Here is a 12,771-nt window from a genome sequence, read left to right as displayed (position 1 = left end):
ATCAAGAAATGGCCTCAACACATCATTCATCACACGCATGAAGGTAGCAGGAGCATTACATAAACCAAAAGGCAGCACTAGTCATTAAAACAAACCTTGTTTTTTTTAACGTTGCCTTCCAAATGTCTCCTTCAACAGTTCTAATTTGATGGTAGCCACTCCTTAAGTCCAACATAGTAAAATACTTTGCATCTTTCAATTGATCATGTAAATCATCTATTCTAGGCAGTGGGTAACGGTTCTTTATCGTAATCTTTTTCAATGCACGGAAGTCCACACATATGTGCCATGTTCTATCTTTCTTTGACACCAAAACAATAGGTGAACCACATGGCGAGGATGATGGCCTGATGAAAAATTTATCCAACAACTCTTGAATTTTATTTTTAATTTCTGCACTTTCCATCACTGACATCTTGTACATGCCAATGTTAGGAAGAGGACTATCTTGTTGCAACTATATCTCATGTTGGATTCCTCTCTTGGGAGACAATCCTTTTGGTTCTTGAAAAATATCATAATATTGGTTAAATACATCAACCAATTCAGATTTCAATCTTGAATCACAACCTTTAAAAGCTTCATTATCAACATCATTCTTGGGTTTGATCATTAGAAGCACAAAATTTTTACTTGAATTAACTAATATTTTCATCTGCCCCGCATTAACAAGAGAAAGATTTAGTTTCTTGCTATGAACTCTCACAATATATTCTACTCCATCTTTGAACAAATGGTATTTGTTTTCATGTCTATGGAAGATATCTTTTCTATCATAGAGATACAGGATTCCCAAAACTATACCACATATATCTAATGGCAGAACATCAAGCTCCACTTCATCTATGAAATTTGCAATAATGATGAATTTCAGTTTACACTTTCTAGTTACCTGCAATTGTGCATTGTCACACACCCATCCAAGTGGATATGGTTTATGATGTGGAATGGTTTCCAAGTTTAAACTTTTGACAATGTTTTTAGAGATAAGATTGGCTTGAGAGCCACTGTCGAAAAGTGTATCAATTTTTCTATGTTTTGAGATCACCCTTATGTGAAAAAGTTCTATCCTCTTCTTTTCATTTGGAGTTTCACTGTGTGAATTTGAAGTACTAGTGCTAGAAATGGATTCTTTTCCCTTCATATCCATGGCTGTAATTTTAGTCTCATCAACCGAATCGGATCCCAAATCCCATTGAGTAGTTGCAACCTTCTTTTGTTTTCCCTTGTTGTTGAATTTCTTTGGTTTCATTTCGGGATGAAGTTTCCAACAATGAGCTTCATCATGGCCCTCTTTGGAACAATGCTTGCATGTTAATTTCTATCCTTCCTTCTTGATAGATGCATTTTTATTTCCCTTTCCTTTGAAACCCGTTTCTTTTCCTTGACCCTTAAATGGATTTTTACTACCCTCTTCTGAAGTGTTTTTCCCTCTTTCCTCAAGATGAGAGGCTTGCACACACACCTCATCTAGATTATTGGGATTAAAAATAAGGATAGTATGCCTAAGGTAACTGTGTAAACCCCCTATGTAATTCAACAACGTGTCTTGTCACTGTAAATCTACACCTAACACGAGAGACCCTTTTCTGAATTCTCAGGTGTAATCTTGCACATTTTGACCTTTAAGTTGTATATAGTTCTACCAATTCATGATGGCTTTCTACATATAAGCTAGAGGGTAAAATTGTCTTTTAATTGCAACAATGAAATCAGACTAAGAAATTGAGATCTTACCTTTTTTTTATCTCCTCTTGTGTCTTCGATTCCCACCATACTAATGTTGTACCCTCCATTCTCATGGAAGCTAATTGAATATTTATGTCATCCTCTTGAAGATTTTGAATTTTGCAATAGACCTCTAACTCGTGAATCCAATTATCAAGCTTCTCTGCATTCACTTCACCATTATACATGGGAAGTTCAAATTTAACATCAAGTTTTAATAAGGGAAATTTACCAATTCCTTTTGAGGTATATTGATGAGTATGAGTAAGGGTTGTGTTAGTGGAAGAGGGTGAAGATGCCTATGAAGAAGAAGATGAAGAAGATGGTGAAGAGGGTGGAGCTTTACCTCCATTTCCATTACCTCCTCCTCCTAAAGAATCATCTCCTTTGGGAGGTTTGGAGCTTTCACCCTACTGTCTGGTATTCCTCTCTTCAAAGAGGACCTTCAACATCTCTGTCATATCAAACAAAGCCTTCCTGAAGACCTTCTCATCACCTCTCATGTTTGAAGGTTCTCCTTCATGAGACATGCTCACTAGAGTCTCGATTGCAACTTGAGGAATAACTGGTGGTGAAGATTGTGGCAACCATGCCCTCCATCCCCTTGACCCAACTTCAGGGATTTCAACCAACTTCCCTTCTCCTCTCTTGAGTTTTAACCTTGTAAGCATGACATTCACTTGCAAACAATTAAATCCTTGTTACACAAATAAAAGCAAGAGCTTTGATACCAAACTTGATCTGATTAAGAAAATTAGTTTTGTTGTACTAAAATTCCTTTTCAAATTATATTAAATATGCTTGAGGATTCATGAGATTGCTTGCAAGTTTAAACATGGGTTTTTGAGTGTTTTTATGTAATTTTTATGTGCAAATTAACATAAACAAATGGTTGAACAATAACAAATGACAGACACAAACATCACCATAAACAGTATCACAACAGCACATGATGAAGGGGTTCACCCCTCCTAGGCTATGTCTCCTTAGTCGAGCTTCCAATGGTTTGGCCCTCCCTATTGTGCTAAAAAATGTGATTACATTAGTTTACAATGCTCAGAATTCTCTAAAACCTATTCCAATGGCTCTAGAATGCTAAAAAATGCTTGTGTAGCCTCTTTCTACTCCTGATTTGGTAAAAAACTTAAGAAGTTATGGCCTTTCCCAATCTCCTGCTAATCGCACCACAAATTCCCGAAAATTCAGCATCATCCTACAATTTCACCCTAGAAATGCTCTAACATAGCGACAATTTCGTCGAAAACTGGGCAAAATTGTCGAACAATTTAAATGCCCGCTAATGCCTATGTATCGAAAATCACAGACATGTGGGGGGACACATACCCAGGGCTAAGGCCAACGACCCACCCCCATTGACCAGGCCCCCACTCCTCCTCCACCGGTGGTCGTGTGAGGTGGTATAACCATGGGCTTGCTTGTTTCCCTAAACAACGCGGACTTAAATTTCAAATAGAACTCGTGGTCCATAAATGTTAAGAACTATCACCGCAGTGTATTGTTAATTGGCTATGTTGTGTGTTGGGAGGTCGTGGGTTTGACCCCTGCTGCCACGTGGCGGCCTCTAGCTCGGTCATGTCTCAACCAGTGGTTGGCCACCATTCCAACCAATGAAAATGCAAAATTTCAACCAATGCAAAGAAGTCACTTGTCACAATGTGATTTTCCAAGGAGCCCGTTAACCAAGTCAATGACCACACAACCTGCCCAGTCAGCACCACATCAGTAGTTTGGACTATTGACTAGGCTGTCCATTTTTTTGAAAATTCGCTTGTGAGGGAAAGTGAACAAAACTCGTTTTTGGAGTCATGCAGAGTCTGTTTAGCACGAAACAAGTTGCGCCAGATTCATGACGACGAGCACTACGCGGTTGTCCAAGTTCCACACCAATCTGACAGTTTTGAATTTTGAACTAATTTTTTGAGCACATGATCAAAGTGAAAAGGAAAAAGGAGAGAAGGGACAATAGAAACAGGAAAGGAATAGAGGTGGAAATTGGATGACTATAGTGGGAGAGGAAGAGAAAAGGAAGATAAAGAAGCAAGATAAGAGAAAGAGGAAAATGAATAGACGAGGGAGGAGAGGGATAAGAAGAAGAAGAGGAGGGGCGAGAAAAATATGGGGGAAATAAAAGAGAAAGAGGGAGAGGACAGGGAAATAAAAATAAGAGGGGAAGAGGAAGAGGGAGAGTGATTAGAAGGAGATGAAGAGGGAAAAGTAGAGAAAGAGGAAAAATAAGAGAGGAAGACGAAGGAGAAGAGGGAAAGAAGGAGAGGAGGAGAAAGAAGAAGGAAAGAAGGAGAGGAAGAGAAAGAAGAGGGAGAAGAAGGAGAGGAAAAGGTTTTCATAAACTTGTTTTTTTTTTTAATCCTATCTCCAAATCCTAAAGCTCATCTATAAAACCCTACCATTTTGTTTCAAATTTAAAATCAAAAGGAAAATAACCAAAATATTACCTTTGATCTAGTTATGCCCTACACATATCCCTTTCTTTCTCTTGTAGAGTGCCAACAAAAGCCTCTTTCATCTCCATGAAGCTCTTCCCCACACTCTCATGTGCAGATTAATGAGGTGGACTCTCTTTTTTTTCTTGGTATTAGAAATACACATGAAGGGTGATAGAAATATTCAAACTTTGTTGTATATTTTTTTATTTTTTGAACTTCACATTAAATTTGCTTTGGTCATGCAGTACTTATCCCAATGAAATGATGGAGCACATGTTGACTTTGCATATCTATGCCATTGCTTTTAATGTCACACAATCCAAAGTATTTTGTTAACATAATTTGGCATAATGCTAATCAATGAAAGCATAATGTAAACAGAACACAAGAATGATGCATATATGACACAAATATGACACTTATTGATGTAAATGCAATACATAAACAACACTAATAGCTATAAAAAGATGATAATTAACATAAATGCAATGAAAACATGAATCAAACACAACACTAATCAATGAAACATGATGCGAACATGATGCAAATAGAGATTACTCGATGTAACCATAATGCAAACATGATGCAAGGATGATGCAAACATGATGTAGGGATGATGAAAACATGGCATAAAACATGATGTGTTTAATGCATAACTAACTATAGTGATGCATAAACTCCACAAATATGATGTAAACTTGGAAAACGTAAAAAGTTTAATGTTTTGCTCATCATATGTATGATTAACTACAATGATAGCATAAACTCCAAATATACATTTCCCATGTATTTCAGTTGTAGAGGTTTGACTTTAATTGATTAATCAAAGGAGGTGCTACTACAACATATTGATATTTGGGTTTTAATTGAATAATTAAAGAGGGCTCTCCTACCCAAAATCTATAAATAATATTTCTAGGCTACTCATTGTTTTGACAAGTTAGAAAACCTAAAAGCAATGCTTCGTGTCTACTCATTGATAAATTAATATGATAAAATTGTACCCACAATTTTCTTGTAAATTTGACATGAATATTAAAATGTTATCAATTAACAATACTAAGTCTTTAATATCTTGCATTTTTGTTAGCTTTATAGATTTATTAGCTATAGTTTATATTACATTTTTTAACTATTAATTATTAAATTTAAATATAAATAGAAAAAATCAAATCTATAGAGGAGAAAACTACTTTTCTTTTTCTTACAAAATATTATGTTTTTTTTTTTTTACCAAATGCTATTAGAACCAATATAATAGAAAAAAATGACATAATATTTTTAGTAGAAATCAAATCATTGTAATCTTGAAATTGAAAGTAAGAATTTTAAGAAGAGTTATATACATATATACACACTAAATTTTTGAAATGAGAATTTGTAAATTCTGACTTAATACTGCAACTTACAAGAAGTTATTGAACTAGTTTCTATTTGGCATTGTCACAACCACTAGGTGGATTGAACAAACAATCTTTAAATGTTGCATAAAATGATGGATAAGTGTGAAGAGTCAAGGAGAAAGCGAAACTAGATCTCAAACCAGAAAAACCTAGGTAACTCTCTAGGCTTTAGGGTGAGGGTGATGGTTGAGGTTTAGGGTTAAAGTTAAATTCAAAGAGTGGTAGTTCTCTAAGTTCGAGGGTGATGGTGAAGCTTAAGGTCAATTAGGTCCTAGGGTTAATGTTAAATTTGGATTGCTTGGGGCAGTATCATTCAATTCTTTTATTTAATTCTCAAAATTTTTGAAGAGCCCATTGATATAGAGATTTAAAGCTTTAACAAAATCACATAAATAAATATAAGTACCTAACGAGTATAACCACATGCTTGATAATTCAATCCTTTTATTTAATTCTGAAACTTTTTGAAGAGTCCATTGAATTAGTGATTTAAAACTCTAACAAAATTACATAAATAAATAGGCACAACCAATCACATAAAACAACTTAGATCCATCTTAACTCAAAATCCACTGAGGTTTGAGAGGGATAAAATCTCTCAAAGTGCAAATCTCTTTTTCGAATGCAAAACTTAAATTTTTTTTACATCTTGAGAGATTTGACCCTCTTTACACTTGATAAATCCAAAATTAAATAAATCTAATTTGATTTAAATTTAATACACATATATCAATTTTAAATTATTAATAAAAATAAATAAAATATATATAAATATCAATTTATTACACAATTTTTAATACCTCCAACATATATTAATTTTAAATTATTTATAAAAATAAATAAATAAAATAAAATATATAAATATCCATTTATTACGGAATTTTTAATACCTCCAAACATATGTAGAGTGCATAGTGGATTATTAATCACACTGAGAAAAGTATGCAAATATTAATTTATCACTAACATTTTAGTACCACCATCATGTATGTGTATTGCTCGTGTTTCCTTGGAGAGGGGTAAGTCCCAATGGTCTCTATTTTAGGGATATCCTTACTTTTCCTTTCCCCAACCATCACATTATTAGTTTTTCTACGTGGCAATTTTAAAGACTCGAATGTTCTTTAATATGGAAAGGTCTCATACACTAAAAATATGTTCATCATTATTTAACTCATCATTGGGCACCCTAAACAATAAAACAAAACCTGTGGTGGAATTAAAACATTGAAAAGACTTGTTCCAAAAGTAAAGCTCCATTTAAAGAGACAAAGAATTCTTTTACTTATTTAATTCGAATTCTTTCACTTATTTTCAATGAGTGTTAAGACCATTTTGTAAGAGACGTCGCACAATTATTTATATGAGCCAAACTTTATAAATTCTTTTAAACCATGGGACACGTTTGTCTTGATAAAGGTTTTTTTATGAGTGACTTAGGTTAGGTTTTTTCGACAGTTTTTTTTAAATGATCATGGCAGTCACTTTGAACAATTCCCTTATTTATTTTGAAAACTTGTCTCCACACGCTTAAGAGACACGTAGTATAGTTGTTTCCAACCGTGAACCTCGATTATAATGGAGGTTGGGCAGGTGTCCGAACAATGTTTCACCGTGATGGTCCCCTAACGCCGTCGTCGATGCTATTTTATTGATTTTTGGTTATTTAAATCGGGATTTTCTATTGATGTTATAAATTTGTTTGGTTGAGGTTGGGCAGGTGTCGGAGCATTGTTTCACCGTCATGGTCCCCTCATGCCATTGTCGATGCTATTCTATTGATTTTTGGTTATTTAAATCGGGATTTTCTATTGATGTTATAAATTTGTTTGGTTGAGGTTGGGCAGGTGTCCGAACATTGTTTCACCGTCATGGTCCCCTAACGCCATTGTCGATGATATTTTATTGATTTTTGGTTATTTAAATCGGGATTTTCTATTGATGTTATAAATTTGTTTGGTTGGCATGGAATTTGGTAATTTAAAAAATGTAATAGGAGTATTTAAATTTTTTTATGGTGGAAATAGATTTAATATTACTAAAAAAATTTGAAATATTCAAAATTTTAAATTTTGACTATTATAATTTAGATTTTTAAATATTTTTTTTTCAATTTTATTATAATTTTACCAAAATTTCTATTATTTTAGCTTGATGGACGATGGATGGAGGGACTTTCAGTGCGGAAATATAGAAACTATATCTCTATCAGCGCTCTCTATTTAGAGAAAGCTGGCCAATCCCCTTATGAAATAATCTACATGAGGGTAGGTATATTCTACTGCCCCTCCCACCAGTCCTGCGCCTTAGCAAGACGGTTCCATCACGAAGATCTGAAAGATGCCTGGCCGGAGTCTGTTTCATTGCCTTAGATCCCTTGACCTCTATGTTGGTAAGAAGAGCTCCCGATATTCCTTGCCACTAGCATATAATGATAAACATTTTTTTCCAAATTTTAATATAATCTTATCTAATTTTCTATTATTTTCTAAACTACTTTATAGAAAAAATTATATTACACTATTTAGATCAAATTTACACTATTTAAATCAAATGAGTATGATGAAAGAAACAACATTTATTATATCCTAATAACATCCTACGCATTATACGACGTCAGGCGTTAGGCTGATTGAATTATACTGACGTCAGAGTTTGCAAATCTTTTTTAATATATAATTAGGCGATTGATGATGATGGCATTGTTGTTGCTATAATACTTTGGTATGATGATCACGAGGCTGCCATTGTGAACCTCGATTATAATGGAGGTTGAGCAGGTGTCAGAACATTATTTCACATGTCATGGCCCCCTAACGCCATTGTTGATGCTATTATTATATGTGAACGACATCCTGCGCATTATATGACGTTAGGATGATTGAATTATGTTGACGTCAAGAGTTTGCAGATCTTTTAGGTGATTGAATTTGTGAAGAATAAGATTTAAATTTTTATAGATTTATTTTAATTTCGGATTTATCAAGCGTTCAGAAGGATTAAGGTGTTATTTTATGGATCAATATTATGGCTTATCAATATCACATGCTTAAAAACAAATTTATTTCACAATCAAAATATTTTTAATAATATGACAAGAGATTTTTATTGACTTATTAAAACATAAATTTTTATTATCCGGTAATGTGATTGAAAGATTCTACAACTTAATCTAAAAATTAGGGCTTTGAAATTGGACACCATGGTGGGACGCAAAGGGAAATGATGCTTATGCCTAAATGAAATTAAAAAGACTTGAGCAGAAGTAAAGCTTTATTTAAAGACAATTATTTCACTTATTTTAAGATTGATGTTAAAGACCATCTTGTAAGACACGTAGCACAACTATTTATATGAGCTAACATTATAAATTCTCTTAAAGTATCGGACACGTTTATCTTGATGAAGTTTCTTGCTCCCGTACAAGTGACACGGTAGTTTTTTCCAACAAAGTGGCACGCACTTTGAACAGTTCTCTTTATTTATTTTAAATAGTAATCTCCACACGCTTAAGAGACACGCAGTATAATTGTTTCCAACAGTCCACCTCGATTATAATGGTCTAATCGAGCAGGTGTCCGAACATTGTTTCACCGTTATGGTACCCTAACGCCATTGTTCATGCTATATTATTAATGTTTGGCCATTCAAAACAAATTCGTATGACCCATAAAAGGCAACAACCATCATTATAAGTGAACGACCCCTACGCATTGTATGACATCAGAATGATTGAAATATATTGACGTCATAGTTTGCAAATTTTTTTCATGTATGGTCAGGTGATTGGACTTAGAAGTATCTTGTTTAAAAGATGTAACTAGAGTCGGGGGTTAGTCTGTCGGGTGATTAAGTTCATGGTAGGGTTAAATATTGTTTTAAAGATGTAAGTAGAGTCACGGGTTAGTCTGTCGGGTGATGTGATTAAGTTCATGGTAAGGTTAAATATTAAATTGGTATAGGAAATTTTTTGTTTGCGGGATAAAGAATTTATTTTTATGTAAATTTTTTATTACTAAAATCTATTAAAATATTTTTTAAGAAGAAATACATGATTTTTTTTGTTCTTTTTATTTTGAATTTATAATTTTTTAAAGAAAGACATATGGTTTTAATCATTAAACTCATTTAAACTTAATCATTATATATTATTATATTTATAAATAAATTTATGTTTAAAATTGGTTAGAGTGAAAGAAACATTTAAAAAAAAACTAACCAAAAGACTTAACCTAAACATTTATCACAAGTATTAAATTATATATATATAAATTACTTATGACTTAACCTAAACATTTATCACAAGTATTAAATTATATATATATAAATTACTTATTTTAAATTATTATATTAATTTTAATATGAAAATATTAGTATTATATATTTTATAAATTAAAAATGAAAAAAAAAAAATATAAAAATTTTTTTTAGTCCAAAATCATTTAGGTTATGAACATATTTTTTTTAGAAAAAAGTTTGAAAAAATATTTATAAGAAAGATAGTTTATAGATTAGAGATAGGAAAACCATCTTTTTAACAATTTTCATGGTATTTTGTTTGGCACTTTAATGCATGAGCATAAAGTTGTATATTATTTGAATTTCTTTAGTATTTGTAATTTTATTGTAGTTGATTGAAGGTTTCCCATGGAGCATAAACTTTAAAGGATATTTGAAGACATTAGGTAAGTAAATCATTATCCTAATAAAATAAAGATTCGTTTAGGTTATGGCCATACTTTTATTGCAAAAAAGGGTTTGAAAAAATATTAAAAAATATTTACATGAAGAATAGATAAACTAAGAGATCATGTTTTATAGTGAAAATGTTTCATATGGTGAGATTTATTTAGGTTATGGCCACACTTTTATTGGAAAAAGGGTTTGAAAAAATATTTATAGGAAATATATATAAACTGAGAGATCTTTGGCGTAAAGTTGTTTAATATGGGTGAGAGTAATTTGTTTCTCTCTCTCTATATATATAATTTATCCATATATACATTTCTCATATCTTTCAGTTGTAGATGATTGAATTTAATTGATTAATCAAAAGAGGTGCTACTACAACGGATTAATATTTTGGCTTTAATTGAATAATTAAAGAGGGCACTCCTATCAACAATCTATAAATAATATTTCTAAGCTACTCATTATTTTGACAAATTGGGAAACCTAAAAGCAATACTTTGAGTCTACTCATTGATAAATTGATATAATAAAATTGTAGCCACAATTTCCTTGTAAATTTGACATGAATATCAAAATGCTATCAATTGACAGTGCTAAGTCTTTAAGTCTTTAATATCTTGCATTTTTTATAGCTTTATAGATTTATTAGCTATAGTTTACATTGCATTTTTTAACTATTAATTATTGAATTTAAATATAAATAGAAAAAATCAAATCTATAGAAGAGAAAGCTACTTTTTTTTTCTTACAAAATATTTTTTTTTTTTTTAACGAAATGCAATAAGAACCAATATAATAAAAAAAATGACCTAATATTTTTAGTAGAAATCAAATCATTGTAATCTTGAAATTCACAGTAAAAATTTTAAGATATATATATATATATATATATATATATATATATATATATATATATATATATCTATACATACTGAAATGAGAATTTGTAAATTAGTGCAACTTACAAGAAGTTACTGAGCTAGTTTCTATTTGGCATTTTTGGCATTAAATGTCACCCACCATTGATTTGGCATTATGTGCCACCTACCATAACAAATTTCCCTTAAGTCAACCATTAGGTGGATTGAATAAACAATCTTTAAATGTTGCATAAAATGATGGATAAGTGTGAAGAGTCAAGGAAAAAGCCAAAATAGATCTCAAACCAGAAAAACCTAGTTAACTTTCTAGGCTTTAGGGTGAGGGTGAAGGTTGAGGTTTAGGGTTAAAGTTAAGTTTAGAGAGTAGTAGCTCTCTAACCTCAAGGGTGATGGTGAAGCTTAAGGTCAGGTAGGTCCTAGGGTTAATGTTAAATTTGGATTGGTTGGGGCAGTATCATTCAATTCTTTTATTTAATTCTCAAAATTTTTGAAGAGCCCATTGATATAGAGATTTAAAGCTTTAACAAAATCACATAAATAAATATAAGTACCTAACGAGTACAACCACATGCTTGATAATTCAATCCTTTTATTTAATTCTTAAACTTTTTGAAGAGCCCATTGAATTAGTGATTTAAAACTCTAACAAAATTACATAAATAAATGAGTACAACCAAATCATATAAAACAACTCAGATCCATCTTAACTCAAAATCCATCGAGTTTCCAAAGGGATCAAATCTCTCAAAGTGAAAATCTCTGTATGAAGTACAAAATGTAAAAAAAATTACACCTTGAAAGATTTGACCCCTCTGCACCCTCTGCACACTTGATAAATCCAAAATTAAAATAAATCTAATTTGATTTAAATTCACTATACATATATTAATTTTAAATTATTTATAGAAATAAATAAAATATATAATATCAATTTATAATCAACTTTTTAATACCTTAGTTCAAAGTGGATTATTAATCACAATGAGAAAAGTATATAAATATAAATTAATCACTGACTTTTTAGTACCACCATCATGTATGTGTATTGTTCGTGTTTCCTTGGAGAGGGTAAGTCCCAATGGTCGATATTTTAGGGATGCCCTTACTTTTCCTCTCCCCAACCATCACATTATTAGTTTGTTTTAGGTAGCAAATTTAAAAGACTCGAATGGTCTTTAATATAAAGGTCTCATACACTAAAAATATGTTCATCATTCTTTAACTCATCATTGTGCATCATAAAACAATTAAACAAAACCTATAGTGGAATTAAAACATTGAAAAAGACTTGTTGCATAAGTAAAGCTCCATTTAAAGAGACAAAGAATTCTTTTACTTATTTAATTCGAGTTCTTTCACTTATTTTCAATTAGTGTTAAGACCATGTTGTAAGACACGTCGCACAATTATTTATATGAGCCAAACTTTATAAAATCTTTTAAACCATGGGACACGTTTGTCTTGATAAAGTTTTTTTTATAAGTGACTTAGGTTAGGTTTTTCCGACAGTTTTTCTAAATGGTCATGGCAGTCACTTTGAACAATTCTCTTATTTATTTTGAAAACTTAGTCTCCACACGCTTAAGAGACACGTAGTATAAT

Source organism: Pinus tabuliformis, chromosome 7 (assembly GCF_031772625.1).
Source record: "Pinus tabuliformis cultivar Carrire ecotype Pingquan chromosome 7, CPIR1, whole genome shotgun sequence".
NCBI lineage: Eukaryota > Viridiplantae > Streptophyta > Pinopsida > Pinales > Pinaceae > Pinus > Pinus tabuliformis.
The sequence above is the reverse complement of the archived record's forward strand: the minus strand, read 5'-3'. Positions refer to the sequence as shown.